We start from the raw sequence: 24372 nt of genomic DNA on the forward strand, positions 1-24372 counted from the left end.
AAGTTGATTTGAGATGAAAGTTTACCATGTATGATTCCAGAGAAATACTATTTTGATGATGTTGTGTATTTCCTGCACGTCTGAGGATATACAGCAGTAGAAGAATATCAACGGCAGCCACCGATTAGTCGGGAGCCACACGTCAGTGTAAGTTTTTGCGATTGGCAGCGCAACCAAAGTCTCAAGGCTCTGCAATCAGGGAAAAAAAAAAAAAAGATTCACATTTCCACAAGTCAGTGGTTTAAACGGACCATAAAAAAGAGTAACACAATCAAAGACTTCCTGCATCCAGAGAGCTGCATCCATCAGCTTTGATTTCATTTGATCATATATGGGGCAATCAATAGTCCATCACATTGTTCCAACTATTAATCCTTGATTTGAATCAATTCAGTTTGTATTGTTGTACAAACTCAGGTAACAAGATTCCCCCACACAATAACAGGCCCACACTAACTGCAGCCACCCACTCAGCGCTGGGCACTCACTCACAGATATAAACGAGCTGTCAGAAAGCCACAAGAATTCTAATTGGATTGAGAAAAAAATGAACAAGCATTTTGTCGTTTGGTCAATACTAACAGCATGGATTGGGAGTTTTACATAAAATCTACTTAGGGTTTGACAATAGCCAATTGATGTGGGCTCTGGGGGTAAATACAATCTCTGTTGTTTTGCTTTCTCACGTGGCACGGTTTTAAGCAAACATATTTTCAACGGAAGGGGTCCCACAAGGCCACTCGATTGAAATAGGTGGGAAGCAGATGTGATCATTAAAATCGTAATCCACGCACGCACGCACACACACACACACACACACACACACACAATACCTCAGGACAAAGTCAAGTAGCTCTCAAAGCTGTCAAAGCACGCTGTGATACAAAAGGATCAAAGCCTGGGGAAGGAACAGAGGATAATAGCATGACCTCGTGACACGTCAAGAGGAGAGAGGAAAGAGGAAGCAGGAGGCATTTCAGATCAAGCATTGACACATATGGTCAAAGCTCCTTTTTTTCTGTTTTGTTTCTATAATGAAGCAAAGAGACAATAAATACAACACCAGCTTTTTGGTATTGTATGCTGAACAGGCTCACTTTACAAAGTAGCCGTTCCCATGCAACATGACTCCAAAGGTACTTGCAATAGCTGGTCGTGTAACTAACCACTTTTTGAAATGAATAACTAAGTTAGAGCTCAATTAAAGTGTCATAAGTTTGTATTTTGTCTTTATGGTCTTTGCAAACCTGCTTTATATCTCTTGTTCACTTCACTCATGCATATAATCAGTTATCGACTCATTATTAATAGATCACTGTAAACTTTCCCTTCTGGAAACATGGGAAGGTCTGACTGTAATTGCACATAATGTTGCTTCTTCAACCTTCTTTGTGTTCGTAGTGTTAGGTAATGCATGCTTCGCGGTGCAATTTGATGGGAGAGCTGGGAAGGAGCAAACCTTCTCCAATTGTGTTTGAAATGATTTATTATAAAACTCAATCTGACCATAACATTTGACAATAACAGTTACATCAATAGCCCGGGTTGCAGTTGCCGGGTTAGTTAATGTGTATTTATCTTTTAATAAATATTGGCTGCTGCTTGTGTGATTGTAGTCTCACCTGCTTATTTACCACTTTTCTCCCACTCAATGGTTTCTATCAACAATCACGGACGTCCACTCTGTATACAATTTATGGCTCCTGTAATACCATCAGCCGACTTTACAATGACACTGTGAATGAGTGAATCAATGAGCATGAGACTTGTGCACAAAATGGCTGAAAGCCTAAACAATAAGACACAGAAACAGTAAAAAGCTATGCCTACATTAATAGGAAAATCTAATGTGATATTTAGTAGCTTGGCAAAATAACAGAAACTTTTCAATAACAGTGTGTGTGTGAGAAAACGTGCATCACAATGTCTTGCTTAACGAGCACTGTATAATCTGTGTTCGGAGCCAAAGTGGTTTATTTCACTAATAATGTGAGAGTGGGTTTCTGTCCGGCTAATGAAAAGGGAGCAACGGCCAGTCTCACAGAGCAGTGCAGTTCTAATGATGTCAACAAACACATGCTGGCATCAGCTCAGAACTGCAACAAAACTTAGTTAGAAAAGGCAACGCGACTGATTATATTCTGGGGCCAAACCAGTTATTATGAAGTTACAGTTTCAGGTATTTCACCCTGATTCTCCTGTATGACTTATCGTCGAGTCTCTTTTTTTTTTTTTCCGAACAAATTAAAATGACATAGGGACACATTGTTTGGATGAATTAGAAGCGATTCAGTCCTCTGGAGGGTCTAAGCAATTTTTCAGTCACTGTCAGACCCCTGCTCACGAGTCATGATCAAGAAATCAGAGGTGATATACGTCATAATACATAAGATATAATATATAAGTGTAAATAACATAATAACTACATAAGCTCATATTAACTGCCGCATTGCTGATGCACTTTATATTACCCTTATATGCGGGAAGTTTAACTTATTTAACACATGCACACACAAACACAAAGACGCACTCACAAAGATAGTAGCAGGTGCTCTCTGTTGGATGTGGATGAAGACAGATGAGCAGTGATCATTCTCATTAGAGCAGTGATGAGCTCCCGTGAAGACATACACCTGGACCAGTGCACACCTGGGGAGACAAAAAGGAAGGGTACGTATGCGTTCGTGTGAGGAGAAAAGAGGAAGAACGAAACAACCATATTAGAGAGGCGAAGAGACGAAAATGAAAGGAAACGAGTGGGAGAAAGGATTACAGGGATCCACGCGGCACACCGACACACGGAGTTGGAGATAAAAAGTCTCTATCAAATGGCATTTATGAGGGAAAACTGTTGTACTGATGGACCAGTCAGTCTGATTCATTTTTCTTACTATTACAAGATGCATTTCTTATCAGTATGACGAGATATACCTCCATCCTGCAATTGGCGGACTGTCTTGACGGGAATACGTTCACACGTGCGCCCGCACTCTCTTTATCTCTGATGAACTCCTGATGTCTCTGAATAACTCCGGCAGTACAAACGTATTGCGGACCCTATTTAATGTACCTGATTGAAGCTGGTTTTCGGCTGCATAATGGTCTCAGTGTGTGTGAAGGTTTGTTTTCCAGAGATATGCTGCGGGAAGGAAAATGTATTTTCTGACACCATCTGAGACAATCCAGGGCTTTACACTGCAACATAGCTTCACAGGTCAGCCGCGGCATTAAATAAATCATTTACAGCAGTGAATCCAATTACCCAGTGTACTGTTCAACTGACTGTCTGATGTTAAACACCCGCTTGTTTTTCTCCGGCTCCACTGAAGTAACCGATATACACATTGTTCCGGTAGGTGCGTAAAGCTGGAGGCAGATTAAACCATGTGGCCGCTCATAAACTACATCACATATCCATGCATGTGTGTGTGTGTGTGTGTGTGTGTGTGTGTGTATGTGTGTGCGCAAGAATAATAAGAGTGGGCGGAGTAAGGTCGGGCAGGGAATGACCTAAATCATTTGCTGATTGACGGATGCTGTCATCCAATTCCATTAGCTTTGTTCCTACACACCTTGGTGGTTGCTAATTTAATCTCAGCTCTGATAAAATGTAATTTGGTTAAAAAGGGCCCCTTATTAATATTTCCAGTATCATTTTCAGCCACTGATGGGCAGAGGAACTTTCATTACGGAGAGAAATTACAGAGGCAAGATGGCGCGTAAATGGGGAGGCAGTGAATGGGGCCGGACAGAGATTTATGAGCGTGTGGATACGATAGCTGACATCGTTAGCTTCAACCGGTGCCCTGAACACATCAGCGTGCATACACGGTTATGCCTGCATGCAGAGAATATATAGATTGCGAACCCACAGCAGCAAGGACCCTAAAGATAACGACTTCCTTTGTATAAGACGCTAAGAAAGCCAGACTACCACTTCACTATCAACAAACATAATAAGAACCAATGACAGTAGGGCCGATAACAACAAACAGAGAGAAAAATATGACCTCCTGCTCCGAGAATAGACTTTTCTTCCATTCCATCTTAAGACCACCGCTATTAGACCGTCTCTGTGTCATAGTGCGTTCTCCTTTCATTCTCCTCTATTTGTTTTTCTGTCTGAGCTGCTTAATACCCACACAAAGGTAGAAAAACAAGCATTTAGAAGTTGACATGTAATAGCAAAAGATCACATACAACCAGCCTGCAGCACAACACTACAGTATATGTCTAGTGAAGCACTCCAGTGTCACGTGTGTGTGTGTGTGTGTGTGTGTGTGTGTGTGTGTGTGTGTGTGTGTGTGTGTGTGTGTGTGTGTGTGTGTGTGTGTGTGTGTGTTAGTATTTGCATATAACTCCGTATTCAATGAAAATGGTAGGAAGGGGAGTAATATTCGGCAAGCACCGCTGCACTTGTGGTGCACGCCTGCCCCTTGCCAGTCTTTGATTTAATTCTTACACATTCTTTTCTCTCGCTCCAATACTGACTTTGAGTTGCCCACGGGAGAGAGCGATGAATTTTAACAGGTAATCACTAATTTCTGGTAGATTAAATTTAGAAAAAAAAAGAAAAAAAAGTGTTCTAGAGTCTGGAAGCATATGGGTTTGTGATTGCTTCAATTTCCTGCTGTAGCACTTCTATTCTTCCATGCACTTCATATCTGCACACCTTCCTTCGCTCCTAACCTCTGGCTGCACTCCAGACCCTCCCCACTCATCACCTCCCTGTCCAACCTTTTTCTCTGCTCCATCACCTCTGTCCAAACCACACCTCCATGTTTTTTTCTTTTTTGTCATCTCACTCTCCGTTTCCTCTCTTCCCGCCCTGCCCCGGGCCACCCCTCTCCTCCAGTCTCATCCAGCCTTGCGGGATAAAGAGAATACAGAGGATCAGTTATGCTCAGTGACCTTTGGAGGTGGCCTTCAATCTAAAGGTATGGCAGGGGAGGCAGAGCTTAGAGAGATTTACTGGGGCTGCCTACGGGAGAGAGAACAGATTTCTCCCCTTGCCAATTCTCCAGGGGGCAAATAGAGTAGAGGAGAGGAAAGGTGAGAAAAGAAGAGAAGAGAAGAGAAGAGAAGAGAAGAGAAGAGAAGAGAAGAGAAGAGAAGAGAAGAGAAGAGAAAATTCAGTGTCTTTCGTGAAACACAGATTGCACGAAGGGGCAGATGACAGCAGATAAGAGGAGAGGAAGAGCAAGGAAAGGTGGCTGCTGATCACAGCAGGGCAGTGGTCATTTGAAGCACAACTCAATGCCAAGGCCACTGAGAGCAGGCAGGAAATGTATAGACACCGTATAGGATTCAAGGAGAGAGCGATAGAGAGCTTATACCATGAAAGAGCTCTGACAAAAAAGGGATACGCTTTAGAAAGGCCAACCACAAAGAGCACCGCAGAGTACTGCACCAAATATCTTTCCCTTCGCTCAGGTCTGTATAATTGTAGCTTTAACAATGTTCTGCCGACGCTCTGTCGGCTACAGTTTGTCCTTGTTCATTAAGAATGGAAACAGATATGTTTACCTTTAATGCTGGGGCAGTTGAAGGTGAAAGCTGAAGAAATAATACTGCGTGATATGTGTGTGTGTGTGTGTGTGTGTGTGTGTGTGTGTGTGTGTGTGTGTGTGTGTGTGTGTGTGTGTGTGTGTGTGTGTGTGTGTGTGTGTGTGTGTGTGTGTGTATGTGTGTGTATAAAACTGTCCCATGAGGGGTCCCCTTGCAGGTGGCTTTTAATTTTGGTCCAATTTGCATATATCCAATCAGGTAGAGTAATTGGGAGTGTGTGAGATAGCGTGGGGAGACGGCAGCGTGCGCGCCCACACACACACACACACACACACACACACACACACACACACACACACACACACACACACACACACACACACACACACACACACACACACACACACACACACACACACACACACACAAAGAGGGCGTTGTTCCATCCCGGGATGCAACAAAAAATTTGTTGCAGACGAGCTGATGACACTGATAATTGTGACACTGAGTGATGGCTCTAATCAGCAAAAGTATCTTCCTAATCAATTGACCTTCCCCCCCCTTCTCCTGTTTCTATCTCCTGGGCTTCAAAACAACTCCTTGTCCCCCACATGAAAGGCGTCCACATCAGAGACGAGCATGAGTAGCCTGAATTACAATTATTGACCTTGACAAGTGGCAACAGACAAAGTACAGCCATAAGTAACGGCTGTCAGCTGATTTCAGACACTCTTTGCCTAAATTGTAGGCACTCATTTCATAGCATGGCATTCATGTTGATGCAAAATGTCAGAATATTTGCACAAAGACCTACAGACAGCATGAATAATTGTGTTATTGAATCTTGTCCTCTTTTGCACCTCTTAAATATTAAAAAGTTGCACAACATGACTAAATCTGTGTCAGTGCATCTGTTGCGTACTTGTAACAAATCCCAACATTTGCACCAACTAAACCATAAGCAAGAGGAACATTGTCGCAACGCATCTCTCTGCTTTAAATTTTTAGGATGGATTCAAAAAAAAAAAGATTGTTGAACTTTTGGATTGGTTTAACTGAATTCTCATTTTTCCCAAAGTAAATAAAACATTTGCACACACCGGGGATTTGTCTGCAAACGGAATTGTCAAAATGTGACAACAAAGTTTTGTTTTCTCACTTTGTGAGGTCGATGTTTCCGAGGTACACGGCAGTGACAAACGTATGAAAATTACTTGAATAAGTTGTTTTAGCTCGGATGAAACAGATCTTTGATTGTGACTTTGTGGGCGACTTCTGGCAGAATAAAAGAAGGAATCGTTTCGAAACATCCTCTAAGCACAGTCTTCTTATTTCTTGTGTTTAGTTTCCTTTTTGTAACAGTTTATTTGACATCGTTGTAGCGGACTAGGATATAAAGCCACCCTGATGCAAAATGTGTGGTTATGAAGTGAATTATACAAGTAATTTATAGAGAACCAGGCAATTCAATAAATTCTTATCAACAAACATGAACAGCAACAAATGCAGAATGATGTGAAAAGTGAATAGAAACAAGGAAAGATTAAAAACATCAGTATTTAAAAATGAAGACATAAAAATAACAGACAGTACATGCAATCCATCTTCTATACGACTCAACCCATTGTGTACATTGTTATTGTTTCCAGTGTATGTGTGTGGGGTTTCATTCCAAAACAAGCAACAGCACCCATTAGTGGCCCAACATGAAAACATCTTTTTCAGCATTTCAGCCTTTTCCGTGGAAAGAGACATTATTTTCAAAATGTCGCTGTGTAAATGCAAACAGAAATGTGAAAACTAAGTATTTTCACTTGATATAGAAAGATACAGCGCAACATAAACCTGACTTTACTGAAGTGCAGCAGCAAACAGAAAGTTTCTCGGTGAAATCAGAGCTGGAGCTGTCCCACAGCTTCCTGGGGGGGATTCCTCCAAATATTTGGTGAATAAAAGTTAAGCAGCCAGTTCTGGCTCTGCAAACAGAAAGCAGATCGGATCCACCTGAGAGATCCCGATTAACCATAAACAGTCAGGGTATCCTGAAGTAGATTCTCTGACTGACAGGAGGTCGGTGCAAAGACCTGAGAACTGGACTGATGTGGTCAATATTCTTGGTCTTTGCGAGCAGCGGCAGTCTTATTCCGCTGGAGTCGCGTGATAGATTTGTTCAGAGGCCTGTTCACTTCCTGACCTCCAGGCCCTCCTGCCTGAAACACTCCAGTGTAATGAGGATAAGTAAATGCATTAATTATTTTTTTCTTAATGGGCTTCTGTTCTACAGCCTTCCAGTGTAGAGTTCACTATGTTTCATTCATTTAAAATAAATAGATAGAGATAGACCATAAATGGTGCATTCTAATGCATTCTGGACTACTAAATACTACATTGTGACATGTAGATTTTGCTTCTTAAAAGTAATATATTTAATTTTCTCCTTGACATTTTTGCTGATGGATCTAATATACTTTCTTGCTTTGTTAAAAATGTGTCTATTTTCTTTAAAGGTACCTGTAACTGTACCTGTACCTGACTCACCTGCCTCACCTGCCTCACTTCAAACTTCACTTCATGTACTTGTTTATGCCCCCTGTAGTTGACACATTGCTTCTATTTGCACCCTAAACTGTGCACCTGTAGACACTCTGAAATAGTTTATATTATCCTCTTATTACTTTTTAATTGAATATTAGATGCTTATTTGTTATCTGCAGGCCACCTACAGCTCAGTCCCAAGAGCTTAGTATGGCACTGTTATACATAAATAAAGCATGATTGTCAATACTTACATAAAATCACCATTTTCACTGTAAATAATATGTTATTGCTCAATAAAATGCATGAATGATGTGCAGTTATCCAAACGTGTCAACATTTTGGAAATCAAAAATTAGATCGACCTGTCCCACCTGATACTGCAGATATTATTACTCACCTTTTACGAACGCATCAGAATGAGTCAAAGAATTATGAAAGAGGCCACCTTTCAAGACGTATATACCACATGCTATCAACTGACCAATCACGCTGCTCGTTACTGGGCGTAAAACAAAACCGGAAGTCAGTTGCCAGTTGTGTACTTGAGCCGATAATTCACTGTATTTTGGCGAAAAAAGATTAATTTAAGCAAAATTAGACAATGAAAAGTAGTGATGGCCGTTATACACATATTTTAGATGGGCTTCAGCAACCTGTCCGCTAATTTTTCGGGCTTTTTTTCCAAAGATTTACCGTCCTAATGTCGGCTGGACGGCTCGCTGCCTAAAACCATGCTCCCAGATAGAAAAGAATAGAATCTTTATTGCCCGCAACTAGCACAAGTGACAAGGGTAGAAACTAGATTTAATTACTGAAATGAAGCAAGAAAGTCTGTAACCCTATTATATGGAAATGTGTTGCTATTACAGCCTGGACCCTTTGTAACACATCACCAAGGTCATCTAACGTCAGCTTTGACTGGCCGATCAATATCTACTTCTGCACCAGCTGTGTTAGCTGGGAGCTGCTAGTAAACTCAGCTGGCAGTGCTCACAATGTCAGTTTTGAATTATTGTTTACCCATTGTGATTGAGCATTGGACAGAAAATAGTTCAGACTTGCTCTATTGGTGTGTTTGAGCCACTATGTGAAGATAGAAAGATGGGATGAATATGTTATGGTTATGTTGATATGAGTAGTTCACACATACTACAACGGCCGGCTTTGAGTCACTCAAAAAAAAAAAGAAAAAAAGAAGCAAAACACAAGTTTTTGGATCTTGGTAAAAGACTGAAGAACATGGGGGAAAAAAAATCCCAGAACACGCAAACGCTACACAACACACTCACTATTCTTATTTTGGTTCCATTGCGATGTTAAATCTTCCAGCTGTTGCATTGAAGAAGTAAGAACTGCTGTGAAAGTTTTATCACAGATTAATTAGAGTCCAAAGCATTTTTAATTCTTACATTCTGATCTGAAAATGACAAAAATATAATCAAGGCACTTTTTCATGCTCATGTTGCCTCCGCTGGGCACGTGAGACAAAGGAAATAGGAGTTGATTGTAGCAAAACGTTCAGTTTAAAGATTATTTTCTCATGGAAAGAAATTAACTGTCTGCGCATCCTGAAAATAAATTTTCAATTTAAAAGACAAAAACAATCAAATTTGCCGTGACATTTTCCGGGATATTTACATGCACAGGAATGCCTGTGCTATTTGTTCTACGTCTGTGGTTTAACTGTGGTCTCGTTCTCTGGAGGCATGATGAAAAACGCGCGTAGTTGAAATGACAGCTAATTTTGGAGAGAGTGACAGAGTTTGCGGATTGTAATACTCCGGAGAAGCCTAATCAAAAGGAGAAGGGCCGGCTTGAGAAGAGAGAAACACTGAGGAAAACTGATAATTACCAACAGGCAAGCAAATGGGCCATCTAGGCACACAACCACTTAATTGGTAGTTAGAATTTTTTTATTTATTTTTTTTTGGTGGAAAGGCACAAAAGCACCAGAGATAATTTCTTAATGGGGGGCCTATTAAGTCTGAGGATCTGGCATTTAGGGCTCACATGGAGGCGAACACAAATATAAGCACAGCGAGCACACACACACACACACACACACACACACACACACACACACACACACACACACACACAAGCAAGAAACAAAAAAGTCAGACAGACATGCACAAAAGCTCACCAAGACATTGCACAGATGCCCATTGTCGACTCGCACACACTCTCACTGATCCCTCATCATGCACAGCAAGATGGCCAACAGGTACAGTAACTCTGTTTCTCCAAATCGCCCTCAATGACACTAAATGCTAATTTGAAAAGAAGCTTGTTATCGCATGCATGGTAATTCCACAGCTCCGTGTCGCTTCAGCATTAACAGGTAAATGAGCAACGGAAAACTAAAAGTCATCATAAAGTTTTGTCTCCTTTTCTTCACAAACTTTGCAGCAGTTCATATAATTTACGTCTAAACTTTTTTTTTTTTTTTCCCTCCATGCAATACAGGATTTTAAATAGGAAAACTCAGCGATCAGGACTTGTGTGAGCTCTGTAACTGCACACATTTTGTAGTTTCACACAAACCATCTCTTCTTCTTCAGCATTTAACCCTCAATGCACTTTTCTTTTCTTTTTTTTTTATTGTTTTCCCGAGGGAGTAAACTGGACTACCTGGGGCAAAACAACTGCACACGTTGTGGGAATCAACTCAAACCTGGGGTGTTCTCACTGTGAGGTGAGAGTACGAACCCCTACCACCAGAGCAAAAACATTTCTCACCCTATTCGGGGTGAAATCGTGTCTAGATTTGTTATATTTTGAAGCTGAGGTGTTCCTTGTTGACATAACCTACAACACATGTGATGCACGGTGATAGCATCAGGATACTGCTGCCGTATAGTAATTCAATTAGATGCGATTTGCAAAAATGTGGATGACCAAAATTACATCAAGTGAAAGTGAGTGTTTTTAGCAAGTTTAAAATGCATTTAATTGATCTTGCATTATACTACCAATTTGTGGATTCTTCCTGATTCACATTAAAAAGCTGTTTGCAGTGGTACCAAAAAAAACAACTAAACTAAACAAAAAACAACATATGACTGAGTGACTCACACTGTTGTATATAAACAAGTCTACTTATAAATAAGTAGACTTGCATAAATAAACCACGACACAATAAATGTCAATCTAATCAAGTACTCTGATGTCTGAATGTGGTCACGCTGTTAGTATTGTGTTTAATTTCAACTGAGGACAAAACTTTCATGGAGACTGTAACTAACTGTGTGACTTGTGAAAACATTTAAACAGAGCCATTATCTATTTGTATTTGCACTCTCACTGATTTATTATCCCATGACATATGAGAGTCTTAATAATGATGCATTAATGCGTAATCAATATTTTTTATGACTAAGGGCCCAGCCAAGAGGCTTCCCCTCTGAAGAGTTGGAAGATAAATATTGTGAGCTGGGCGGCTGGTAATAAGCCACTGGGAAAATGAAACAGCTTTGCTGAGCAAATTTTCAATCATTTGTGGATTTTTGGTGTAAAATATTGGTTGGTTTGACCTTTTTGAGTCTTCGACGGCATTTGAAAAAGTTTAGAGCAGAAATAACTTCTCTGCAGAATTACATGAAAGTGAAATCAATCTCATTTGAAGCTTATTTGATTTTAAATGTGAGTTTTTTTCTTAATATATAACGCTAAAATAAAATATAATGAGTAAAGTAGTGAGTAAGTCATGAGCCTGTAGAGAATGCTCTCAAACTTAGAGGTAAGATAAACAAGACAGAGAGGTCTAAAAATAAGTGTGTCAAAAGGAAATATTTATAATGCACTAAAAACAAATGGGAAAAAAAATACATATAAGAACAACTGAATGAAACCCTGTTGAACGGAAATCTGTGATTAGACACACTGGCTATTGAAACAAACCTATTTCCTGCTTGTTTCTGCTGAACAATATTAAGAAGTCTCACTTGCTACAATGTGATGTCGAGCCAGAAATATGACAGACAAACACACACACACACACACACACACACACACACACACACACACACACACACACACACACACACACACACACACACACACACACACACACACACACACACACACACACGGGCTACTGTCCAGCTCTGCAGTTCCGCTCGGGCAGTGCAGCAACCAGACTAAAATTACACTTGAGGACATAATCTTGACACTCCACTGTGTTATCTCGGGGTGCCGTGATTGTTGATTCAGCAACAGGAACGGTGGTACACAACTCCGAATCTGGGAGGAAATGAAGTGTGATGGGCCTCTGTTGCACTTCAGAGTATGTGGAAATATCTCGGAGCATGGGTGGAAAAAGCAAACACCATTTTTAAGTGCATGATTTGCTTGTGCACTCGTTGTAGACTGAGAGACAATATAGAAGGTTCTTTTTTTTTTTAGATTTGGTTTGGAAAACAACAGATCTGAGTGCAGGATAAAGCAGGATCAACTCTACTCTTGGATGTTTGGAGACCTAAAGTGACAAGTCTATGATTAAGAGTTCACTCCTAATTGTCTCCTATGATGCTCCATCAGGAGTCGTTTCCATTGTGACAAATGCCTGTGCATGAGGACGCCTGATCTCATTCACAGATGATATATTTTAGGAGCTCTCTAAGCCAGCAAGCTAGCGTCTCTGCTATGCACCAGCAGGAAGTAATCTCTTGCGAAAACATTTATCTTTGAGGAATCTTGCTTAATCATCTCCATGATGTTGTGCAGCTCAGCATCTGAGGAGTTAGGTGGTCTGGATTAGTCCCTCCTGCTGTGTCGCAGTCTTATCACAGCCTCCACACTATATCCAGCGACAAGTTGGTGGTCTTAGTTCGAGAGAATCCTCAGTCAGAGCGAAGGCAGAGTTCAACTTGTATGCCCTCCCCACCCCCTTCCCCTCCCTCTCCCAAGAGACGACATCTGTCGACGGCTTGGAGCGACACAGCACATCAGCCTCATCAGGCTCAGACATCAATAACCTTTTTCCCCTGTTGGAGAGTGTGTTTTTTTTCGCACTGGCACGACTCTCGGTAGCGCGGCATCACCTGATGATTGTTCAACCGGGTGAGACGACATGCACTAAGGGCTTCTCTTGTTCACATCAGTAATATTGTCAGCTTGGTGTATACTCGCTTTGACTCACGCGTTGTTCTCATCACAATTGAATGAGACAAAACGTAGAGCCTGAAAAATAAAAAAATAAATATGAATTTTGGGAAAGTAGTGTCTAGATAAGGGTTGTCAAACTCATTTTAGTTCAGGGGCCACATACAGCCTGATTTCAACTTAAGTGGGGCGGAGTGGTGAAATAGTGGCATAATAACCTTTAAATTTAAAGTTTAAAGTAAAGAGTATATGTGATGAAAAAATATGTATTTTTTTCCAAATGTGGACAATATGCACTAAAAAGTACTGCAATCTCAACATAAAGCCAATTTAAATGATGCAAATTACAAATAAATGTCCAACAAACATCGAAAACATTTCTGCATCATTTTGCGTGCATGTTTTTACAAACTCACTCTCGCAGCATGGCTTTGAGCCTAATGCTCGTGCCCCTCCCAGGACACAAGCTGCCCACTGAGTTAGATGGAGCCATACAATTAAATATTTGTGGGAATTCATATTATCCGCGAGTGTAAATGTCACATACAAGGATTTACACTTGTTTAAACTCATTTTGATTTCCAGCGAAAAAGAAAAAAAAAAGCTGGGAAAAGGCATCCACCTGACCAGTCCCGAAGCTCTCAGGAGACCTGGAGGGTTGGCCGTCCCCGACAACACAAAAGCCCACAACAAAATTCCCGGACCCAGAAAACTAAAGGAAAAGCTCCGGCATAAATTCAAAGCTTTAATGAAGGTGAGCGAGCAGTGTGCCCCGTTTTCGAGGAAGATTGTTTTTGCTGGAACACTGATGGACTGTTTTGACAAGAAGTGAATAATAGGACATGTTGTTATGTACCGATAACAATTAAGTAATGTCCTTAAGTGTGTTCTTGTCAAACATCCTGTCAAACTTTCCTGTCAAAACAGCGCATCATTTATCAGCTTAAACAATCCCTGTGCAACTCGGTCCACTCCAAAAACATCCAATGTGACGGCTTTTGAATTGTGGTGACCCTCCCAACAGGGGTGAAATAATTAATAGTGATAGTTTGCATCGTTACAAAAAAAAATGGAAATTTGTTTGATGATTCGCCCTTAACCTCATGCAGACTGCGGAGGGATGTGACCTGTAGGCTCTGCAATGCACAGGAGTGCTTTATATTCGAGAGAGTGTGCCGAATACTTTATCTAACATTTGACACCTTCTCAACCTCAGAGTAGACTTTTTATGCGATGCTGTGGACAGATTAGGATTCCGTGAACTCAGGCGTCTGAAAGACTTTCTGATTCAACAATGAGCTTTAATCATGGATAGAAGGAGAGAAACTAATAGTACACATTCTCTGAGGGATTGATTAGCTGCTTGGTGAATTGCATTAGCAGCTGGACACATGAAATACCTCACACTTACTGCAGCGGCATGCAGATAAACTGTTTGCAAATGTTAGTCTCGTCTTTCTAAACATTGTGAGTTTTGCCAAGTAATTTGGGCGGATAAAATTGAGAAAGACGAGGCAACTAAAGTGGAAGTCGTCGTGGAAGTTTGCGTGTTCGAAGTTCAGCTGAGATTAACTATGAGAAGGATGGAGATTTAATGCAGACAGATGATTTTCCCAATGAAAATCAAATAGGAACTTTGTTACATGTAACTGACATTCAAGGCTCATGCATGGGACGCGAGAGTCATGTCAAACTTTGAGATGAGGTAATGCTGTTACACGATGTAAGGAAGCACTGCAGTTGCCTTCATCTAATGTCAGGCATTAAAACCGCAGCTTAATAAGAAGATGCGTCTTGTGCCTCACTAGCTTTTACTTTATTAGGGAAAGGGGTCAAGAGGAGCCAAAACTGTATAATATTGAGATTAATAATGCAATTTGACTTAATTATTCTGATGACTTTAAGGGTAAACACTAATTTGCACATATATTATGATGATTTATTAATATTGCTGACACTAAATTCATCTCGAGTTTACCCTCACAAGTGCCTGTGATTATTGCAGGTTTCAATACTTATTTGTGTAAGAAAGAGTGAAGTTAATGGCTTGCCCACTGCCTCCTGCACCTTATTGCTCATCCTCATCACACTTTTCATATATGATTATATATGCCGTTGACTCATGGGTGGAGAGAAAATGGCAGCCGCAGGAAGCAGACATGTCATGGAGTCTTGCAGGGAGGTTAATGATGGGCTGGCTGTCATTCCTGAGGCAGAGATGGAGATAGGTCATACACACATATACTTGTTGAACGCGCACACGCGCAACGACGGATGTCCAGGAAGACTGAGTGATGCATGTTACTGTGAGTGTTTCTGACAAGCCTGAGCAGTCAGGGAAAACAAGGTCATGCTGCGTGATTACCAACTGACACATGAATATGAGCAGACTGTCCAGCTAGCTGCTTCCAGTCCGCTGATGAGGGCTCAAGTGTGTGTCTGTTAGCGTGTGACAAAGCACCGCCACCTGGCTCGGTACCCTCCAGCATTCCCCAAAGACACTCGACACTGTGCTTCAGGCTTCTCCAACGTATGTCCCAATAATTGCCCTTTCATCGCTCTTCAAAGTGTATATCAGAGCGAATCTGTGTTTCAATATGCGCATGTGTACTGCTGTGGGCCTGCTGCTGCTGCTGCTGCACGTGTCGAGGGAATAATTATCCTTTCATATGTCTACAGCACACTGCCCACTCAGTCTCTCCCCTCTCCTGGTGCCTTTCATTTTTCTTAATTTCTATTTGTCCTGTATGTTCCCTTGATTGACCGTCTGATTTCAGTCTAATTTTACCTGTCAATTTTCCTCTCAAACAGCGTCTCCTCAGACCAGGAGATGCCTGCTCATCCTGCTCTCTCCTTCACTGTCCCTCATTGCTGCCATCTCTTGCCCCTTTTACTCCCACTCCTGCATCACTGCTGTTAGGCTGCTCTGTGTGTGTGTGTGTGTGTGTGTGTGTGTGTGTGTGTGTGTGTGTGTGTGTGTGTGTGTGTGTGTGTGTGTGTGTGTGTGTGTGTGTGTGTGTGTGTGTGTGTGTGTGTGTGTGTGTGTGTGTGTGTGTGTGTGTGTGTGTGTGTGTGTGTGTGTGTGTGTGTGTGTGTGTGTGTGTGTGTGTGTGTGTGTGTGTGTGTGTGTGTGTGTGTGTGTGTGTGTGTGTGTGTGTGTGTGTGTGTGTGTGTGTGGCAGTCCACATGTCTGCAGAGAGGATGGAGTCCAGCTGTCGGGGCTGTCAATCACATTGCCAGGAGATGAAATCAGGATGTTCAGAGGACACACAGCACCTATCTGGCACTGTGCAGATAAGAGCGCTGTGATTGTGTGTGTGTGTGTGTGTGTGTGTGTGTGTGTGTGTGTGTGTGTGTGTGTGTGTGTGTGTGTGTGTGTGTGTGTGTGTGTGTGTGTGTGTCTGTGTGTGTGTGTGTGTGTGTGTGTGTGTGTGTGTGTGTGTGTGTGTGTGTACTGGTCTGTTTGTGTGGAGGTGGGAGCGGCTTGACGGGGGGGTATGTACAATAGGTGACAAGTCACGTTGCATTTTTATACCCTTAGTTGTATCATCACAGAGAAATCAAGTCAGTAATGGAGGAAATGGAGTAACTTAAGCCTTTATGAACACTTTTCTAATTTATTCTATTATGAATGAACAAGACTCAAGGTATTCCAAACCTGTTCTGTGTATATTAACCCCAATTCTCTTTCCATTTATTAATCCAGTTTGCCGGCCATTGTTATAAATGTATTTGCTTTTTTTTTTTAGACAGGGTTTGTGTCCTCATTGGGCCTTTTAATGACATATTCTTATGGCGAAACCAAAGTTAAGAGAAATGGAATAGAGGTGTTCTTATATTTCTAATTGATAACACATCCAGCTGTATGGTGGTGTAGTCTTGAGCAATATAGCCTGGTTTGATCATGGGCATGAAATATCTACTCAAGATGAATGGATGGAACAGACACCGTAACTGGTGCCTCTGGACATTATCTAAATATCATGAATGGACCCATTACTTCAACTTAATTGAACTGGAAAGCTGGGCTATTTGTACCTATGTCTCAGTAACTCCCTGATTTTTGCAATATGTTGTCATTCATTGTCAACTGGTCTTGTCTTTACACTCAGTTTGTTTTTCTTGTTTCCTATCTCTGAGCTGGTTTTTTTGTCTGCCCTTTAGGTGATCTTCCAGTTTTTGACCCCTGTTTGTCTGATTACATATTTAATTGAATCTTGTGACTCATGTCATTATAGGTGATGCTTGCCAAGTGATTGCTTGTTTCCATTGAATTCGCAATGACAGGACTGTGAAGTTGCAAAGATCACAATATTTTTGTGTAATTGTATATTATTTTTAAATGTGGCAGTGCTGGGAATACAATTGTATACAAAAAAATATCGTAAACAGAGCTGGTGTATGGTTGTGAAAAAGAAAATAAGAAAGGCAGTCATTCAAACACATGCTATGCTGTGCTTTTGTGGACAAGTTAAATTGCTGCTGCAAAAATTTCAATATCAGGTTTCTTTGTTCCACTGCCAGTGACCTGTACTCTAAATAGTCCCTGCTACTACTATGAGGTATTCCTACAAGTGAAGCTCAATAGGTTTGCAAAGAGTTCCTGCCCAAGGATTGTTTGATAAATGATGAACACATTCTTTACACTTGAGTGCTATCGATTAGTTTTTATGAATTCAGGAGCATTAAAAGATGTTTCAGATGGGTTTTTCTATGAATACCTACAGCAGCATGTTGAAGAATGGGAAGTGTGAGGCTATGAAGTTGTGCAACCACTTTATCCAGTTCGTAACAATGGGAAGAGGAAGAGTACAGCCCTCCAAACGCACTAATTTGCAATCCAAAGTCACCAATTAACCTGAAGTGTATGTTTTGGACTGTGGAAGGAAGCTCGAGTACCCGGAGAAAACCCGCATACATGCAGCGAGAAAATGCAAAGTGCACATAAAGGCTCTAAGCGAAATCACAAGTCACTTTTAGGCTACAGCCCAGCAACTTTACTCTCGTGTCCAAAAAAAAGGACTTGTCGAGCTCCAGCGTGCTCAGGATGAAGATGCACAACTTGCACTTCATTGCTCTATTAGAAGCAACGTGGATGTCATGCATGAAGGACTCAGTCGGATGAAAGTTGATGAAAGATTAGAATGCAGCCATGCAACTAAGTAACATTTGTGGTCTCTGGAAACCCATCAGCCTGTTTTCCCAATTGGTACCCATTAAGGTTGCACACGATTATAATACCAAGCATATTTCAAGTTGTAGTTTAAGCCCACATCGACATCAAACCAATGCACTAAAGAAAAAAAGTTAGACAAGGAAGTATCAATAAGGTATTATTAGACTAGTTAGTTATTGCACAATGCAATTGCCACAAATATAAATTATGAGCAAGGAAGAAGTTCTTCAAAATACATTGAAGAAAGCTGCCTTTAACCAGATCACCTTGTTAATGAAGTTAAGAATGATTGTAAATTTCCTGAATCCTAAAATGTATACAGTATCCTCAAACTGTCTCGCAATATTATAGAGCTGGACAGCTGCTTAGCACAAGGAAAGACTATTAAATCATTGGTCTTTGTGTTTAACATTAATTCATTTAATATCAAATGCCAGATCGGCCAAATTCCTGTTCAAGTAATGAATGTTTTCTTACTATATTTTGGCGCAGGGTCGTTGCATGACAGGGAAAAACAAGTAATAAGGGCTCTCATCATGCCAGCTCATTATGTGCCATAGTAGCACACATTACCACATTCCCAAACAAGGTGACAATTAATCATGGCACCACAAACCAATTGCAGTACATTGCACCTGGCACTTGTGGAGGCCCCTTGAGGTCTGTGGCCATGAGCAAGTTCCCCGCTTTGCATGCTTAGTAATCCCGCCTCGGTGAGACATGACAGCAGCTTATGAATGCACCCCATCACCAATCAGCTTTCATGGTTTTTAATCAAAATGTAATTTGATTGGGCTCATAATGAGGGGCTCTCCTCTTCATCTACTGAGAGGTACTCAGAAGATGAATGGTGTAACATGTGGATCTCCTCAGGAATATTTGGTGTAAACACTCCTTTGACCAAAACTGTTCCACAAAATCTATTTTGCAGATCAATTAACAGATTAACAGATAAACAAGCAAAGCAGATGGATGTGGCAAAAAGACATAATGAGGACAGGATCTTGTGATTGGAGTTTAAAAATAAATACCCTTGGAGTTGTCCTTTAAACTCGTATTATTTACAGAATGAAGCTGAACAACTATTCTCAGGCACAATAAGACACTTGAGTATCAATCGACGCCAAAAGTTGTCATACAACTAATAAAAATCTCCCACTGACCTTTTCATGAGCTCCGTATTTGAGCAACACTGCCTCACTCAGTCATTGAGGAGGGTTAGAAAACCGGAGGCGGGAAAGAGTTTTCTTTAATATCATGTAATCGCATTGACAACTGAGTGCCAAACATATCCACAATCACAATGTAAACTCCTGAAATATAACACATTTTGGTATTACTTTGGAAAGAGATTAACTCAAATCCAGATCTGACCCCAGCCCCCGACTACAGACGACAAGTGAGCGTGTATGTGTGTGTATGCTTGCATTTGTACAATATGCGTGTGTAATGTCAATCCGCTCTAGTCATCCTACACTTATCCTTCCTCCTCTTTGCACCCAGATTTAACTCTCCAACAACCTTCCCAAGTCCCCCAAGCCCACCACCTCAGTGCTCCCAGATCACAGACACAATATTTTATCTTTCTGAAATGCCTGGCACCTTTTTTTTTTTTTTTTTTTCCTTCCTTCTCTCGTTCACCAAAAGGAGCCAAATTGAACTGACTTAAAAGAACAAGTGAGATCTTTTGAAGAAAAGCATGACATAAAAATAGCTAAAGATGAGAGGGAAGTAAAGGGGTGTACACATGTACCCCCCACCCCCCCCCCCCCCCCCCCCCCCCCCACCCCACCACCCCATCACTTGTCCAATCCCGATATGTGCATAATTCTGTCTCAGCAGAAGCTCCACTGCTCTTAGATGTTTTTGATTTGCATGGATTTGAAGAGGAGATGGGGTGGATTTACAAGACACTCATGAGTGAATGTGACCATGGAGGCATGCTGGATTAAGAGGCTGGGTCTTTGATAAGGACATGAAGGGGAGTGGAGAAAAAGCAGAAGAAAGGTGATTAGAGGCCAAGTTCTGACAGTGGCTGTAAAAAAAAAAAAAAAAAAAAGGACACAATTGTGAAAGTGATTTTCAGCCATTTGAGGATGAGGACATCTGGGAAATGATAGACCAACCTGTTCTCATTCGCAGGGCATCAAATATTGCTCTTTTGTCAAAGGTGCCGACACCTCAGAGATAGGCACAAGGTGCCCTTTGGCATGGCGTCATTTAGCTTTCAATACCAAAACTCCTTGATTAGGTTTGGAAAAAGATCATGGTTTGGGTAAAAATAGGCAACATTACTTACTTACAGGAGTTGCTCTTTTCCTCTTGTCACCGACACCAAAGGGCACCTTTGTCATATCTTAGAGACGCCGGCAGCTTTGACGAAACCACAGCATTTGATGCTCAGAGAGTGAAACCGGGCTGGGTAGACGGATGTGTGGAGATACACAGCAGTGATGAATCAAAATGAAAGTATGCCGCCAAGTAAGACCCAGACACAAAGCTCAGGCGTACGTAAATGCTAATGAGGGAAAGGCCAATGTTTGTCATTTAAATGGTGATTTTAAACATCGGCAAGGGTTATCTCAGTGCATGGTAAATTGAAGAAAGGTTTGCAGCTCAAAGATCCATCTCAAATACACACACACACACACACGGTATAAATTAAATCCAATGCTATTTAATATTATCAACGCAACACTCACACTACAGTAAAAACAAATGCGTCCATTAATTTCTCGCATGAATATGCTTTTTCCTTATGTGGTTGTTCTTGGAATTATTGTATTCTCAAGTAGGCATCGATGTCATATATTTAATACTTACGACTTACAGCCAAGGAAATAGATAATAATTTGAAGATTATATTTTAAAATGGTATGTGTTAATCACTATATCCACAGGATACATAATAACATCTTCGTCAGGTTAAGTACACACATCTGCAATCTTAAGAAGATTGCTGACTTAACAGTTTTCCAGAAGGCACTTTCCAAAGTGAGTAAGCCACAGACGATCGCTGTTGAAAAAAGGCTTGTGCTCACAGAGTGATGCATCAAAGGTTTGTGGAAAGTTGACCGGAAGAACAAAGTGATAAAAAAAACATCCTATGAGCGGCAAGGAGCAGCTCTGGCTTGGACAACAATGTCAAGCAAAGAAGAATGAAGAACCTGGACAAGACTGAGGCCAGGGTCTGAGCATCGAGTTTGGGCTCAGGAGATACACTAGACCATTTTTAAGTCATGCAGAATGGCCGTGTACACTATTTCAAACATCCTGGCAGAGGACAAGTTAAGACATCTTGTTATGTAAAGGTTATCTCATGGCAGTTTCAAGTGTGCTTGCTTCGTGATCACACTGAGGTTAACATAGAGAAACAAAATAGTCCTGCACGCTCCTTGTATCCTCAAGCATTGCAGAGAAGACCACCCTCATGATATTGTACGCCTTTGCCGCCAAAAGGAACACACAGACACACACACACACACACACACACACAAAGAAAAATTCTATGGCTGGTGAAAAGTGAAAAAAGGGAAACAACAGACAAATACGACAGATCAGGCAAAGGTTGCTGCCAAAAGAACTTGGGCTTGATAACACCTCAACAGGTCTGCAGGTGCTGCCATGCTATGTGTCAATATCCAGGCAAGACCATGTATTGAGAATTACTTTTCTCTGCTATGAACCTTTTCCTTCAGTGATCTTAGAAGCAATCTTGAACCATAAACCACATTTATCGAAATTCAAAAGAGAAGTTTGAAATTGTTCAGCTGATGTGGAAAAGACAAATTCAAAGCAAATGGAAGGTGTACAGTTTAAAAATGATGTGAACAACTGAACTTTTCTGACAGTTTGATTCTTACAGAAGCACTCGGGGCCACACGGTGCTTTCCAAGATAGCACTTTTGCCTCACAGTGAAAATCTCACAGTTCGAGTCCAGGCTATGGGGCTTTTTCTATGTGTGGTTTTCATATTCTCCTTATCCACCTCCTGCCACCATGACTTTTCTCTTGGCACTGATGTTTCCTCCCACCGATCAAAAAGTTGTTTGGTGTTAATTGGAAATTTGAAGTTGTTCTGTTTCTCTGCATTTGCCCCATGATGGACGGTCACCTAGGGATCTGACTCCGGAGCACACCAAAAACTACATTAAATAAAGTGTTATAGGAGAGGAATGGATTGATGGAAATGTACATATACAACACCACATAACAGAAGACTTCTGAATTGAACAAAATTTGAAAAAAAATGATAGCCTCCCACTTTCCTATTCTTCATTTGACTTAGTTTTATTTCATTCTTATACTCTATGCCAGGGGGGGTTATGATTATGGTTCATTCCAGGATGAAATGACAAATTGAAAAAAAAAAAAAAAAAAAAAAGATTCATCATCTTGGATTTGTTTCATGTTTTCTATGAATAATGTATTCAATGAATAATGTGTGGGGAAAAAAAAACAACAACCTTGTCGGTTCTTTAGTCTCTGGTGTATCGCATTAACGGGGTAATGATCTACAAAGAACAGCTGCTGCTCAAAAATGGTTGAGTCTCCTTAGACTTCATTTTTGAACCGCTGGATGGAACATGCTCGAAAAAGTCAGGCATTGGTCTATATTATCACATGTCCCCGACCTTTCTAATAGTTCAATTTGAGCTGCATATTTTTCCAATTCGTGGCTTGCAGGGATTTGTATAAAACACATTTCATACTTCAGAGGCCAGTAAGACCAATGAAGATACAAGTTTAATATTTTCCACACTTGATGTTGGGTACATTGACATTATTTCTATAAAAGATGAAGTAAATCAAAGATGATCACTCGTAGAGCCTCGGCTGATTTTACATCTAATCACCCTGACTTTACTCTAATCCCAGACTCAATGGTTCTGCCAGAGCAGCTGCTTAGATCACGTCAGGCCATGCAAAATACATCAACAAAAAGGTCTTTCCTAAGCCTTTTTATTGCATCTTTAACTCTGAGAAAATAAGATAAACTAAAAAGAAAAAAATCTTGAAAGATAAATCTGAAGGATCTTCATAACAGAGTGCTGCGAGAGTACAGACAGAAACAATCAGAGCACATTCCTCCTTTATTGTTTTCTTTTTTATATCTCTATCCGCTTTTCATCAAATCTAAAATATGATTTGAATTTATTCTCCTAATAACTATCAGAGTGATAGCTTACAGGAGATTCCAACTGTTTTTTTTTTTTTTTAAAGTAACAGAAGAACAAAAACTCTCAACTCTTCTCTTGTAAAAGCAGCAAGTTTCTGTGAGGGAAACTAAAATCTCAAAGGTCGGACTTATTCTATTGGATCCCGATGAGAATTCAAACTGGATCATGTCACCTTGAACGATTTGAATTTAGTCAGGCTGCTATAAGTTTAGACTGTTAGGAGACCTTTATGCACTAAGCTCACTCTCCATACTTTTATATGTCACCACTGCATGTCACTAACATTATATGACTCACTCCTGTTGTCTCTTTTTGTCCTCTCTCGGTCCCTCCCTGCTGTGATCTGTGCCTTCAATTTCGATCAAGTCTGCAATCTGTGGATTAGCTTGCTGTCTGATGTCAACATTGGTTGTTGTTGCTCGATGTCCTATTCTTTTCTTTCTTCCTTTCTCTGTTACCATTTCCAACCTGTGCAGGCAGAAAGCTGCCACATCTCAGCCTGAGTATGATGGTAGTGATATTGTTGCCAATGCTCACACGGACAGCAATGCTGTAATTGACACAATGTCAATATAATTGAAATGAATTAACCTCTTTTATACAAAATTCATTTTGCTTTATGCAACCTTCATGTCATTTTACTCATAGCTTGTCAAACTTCCAATCACTTACTTTTGTTACACTGGAAAATGATATGACTCAACGGTAATGGTATATAACCAGGCTAAAGCACAAACACACAGACTCACAATAAAACGTCATCAATTTAAGGGGGAAAACTTTTTACATTTTCATACATACACATTGAAACAGAAGGTTATTGAATTACGCTGCAGCATTTTGAAAACTCAATGTTAGATGTTTTGA

This window comes from Lipophrys pholis (assembly GCF_963383615.2).
Source record: "Lipophrys pholis genome assembly, chromosome: 6".
Classification (NCBI taxonomy): domain Eukaryota; kingdom Metazoa; phylum Chordata; class Actinopteri; order Blenniiformes; family Blenniidae; genus Lipophrys; species Lipophrys pholis.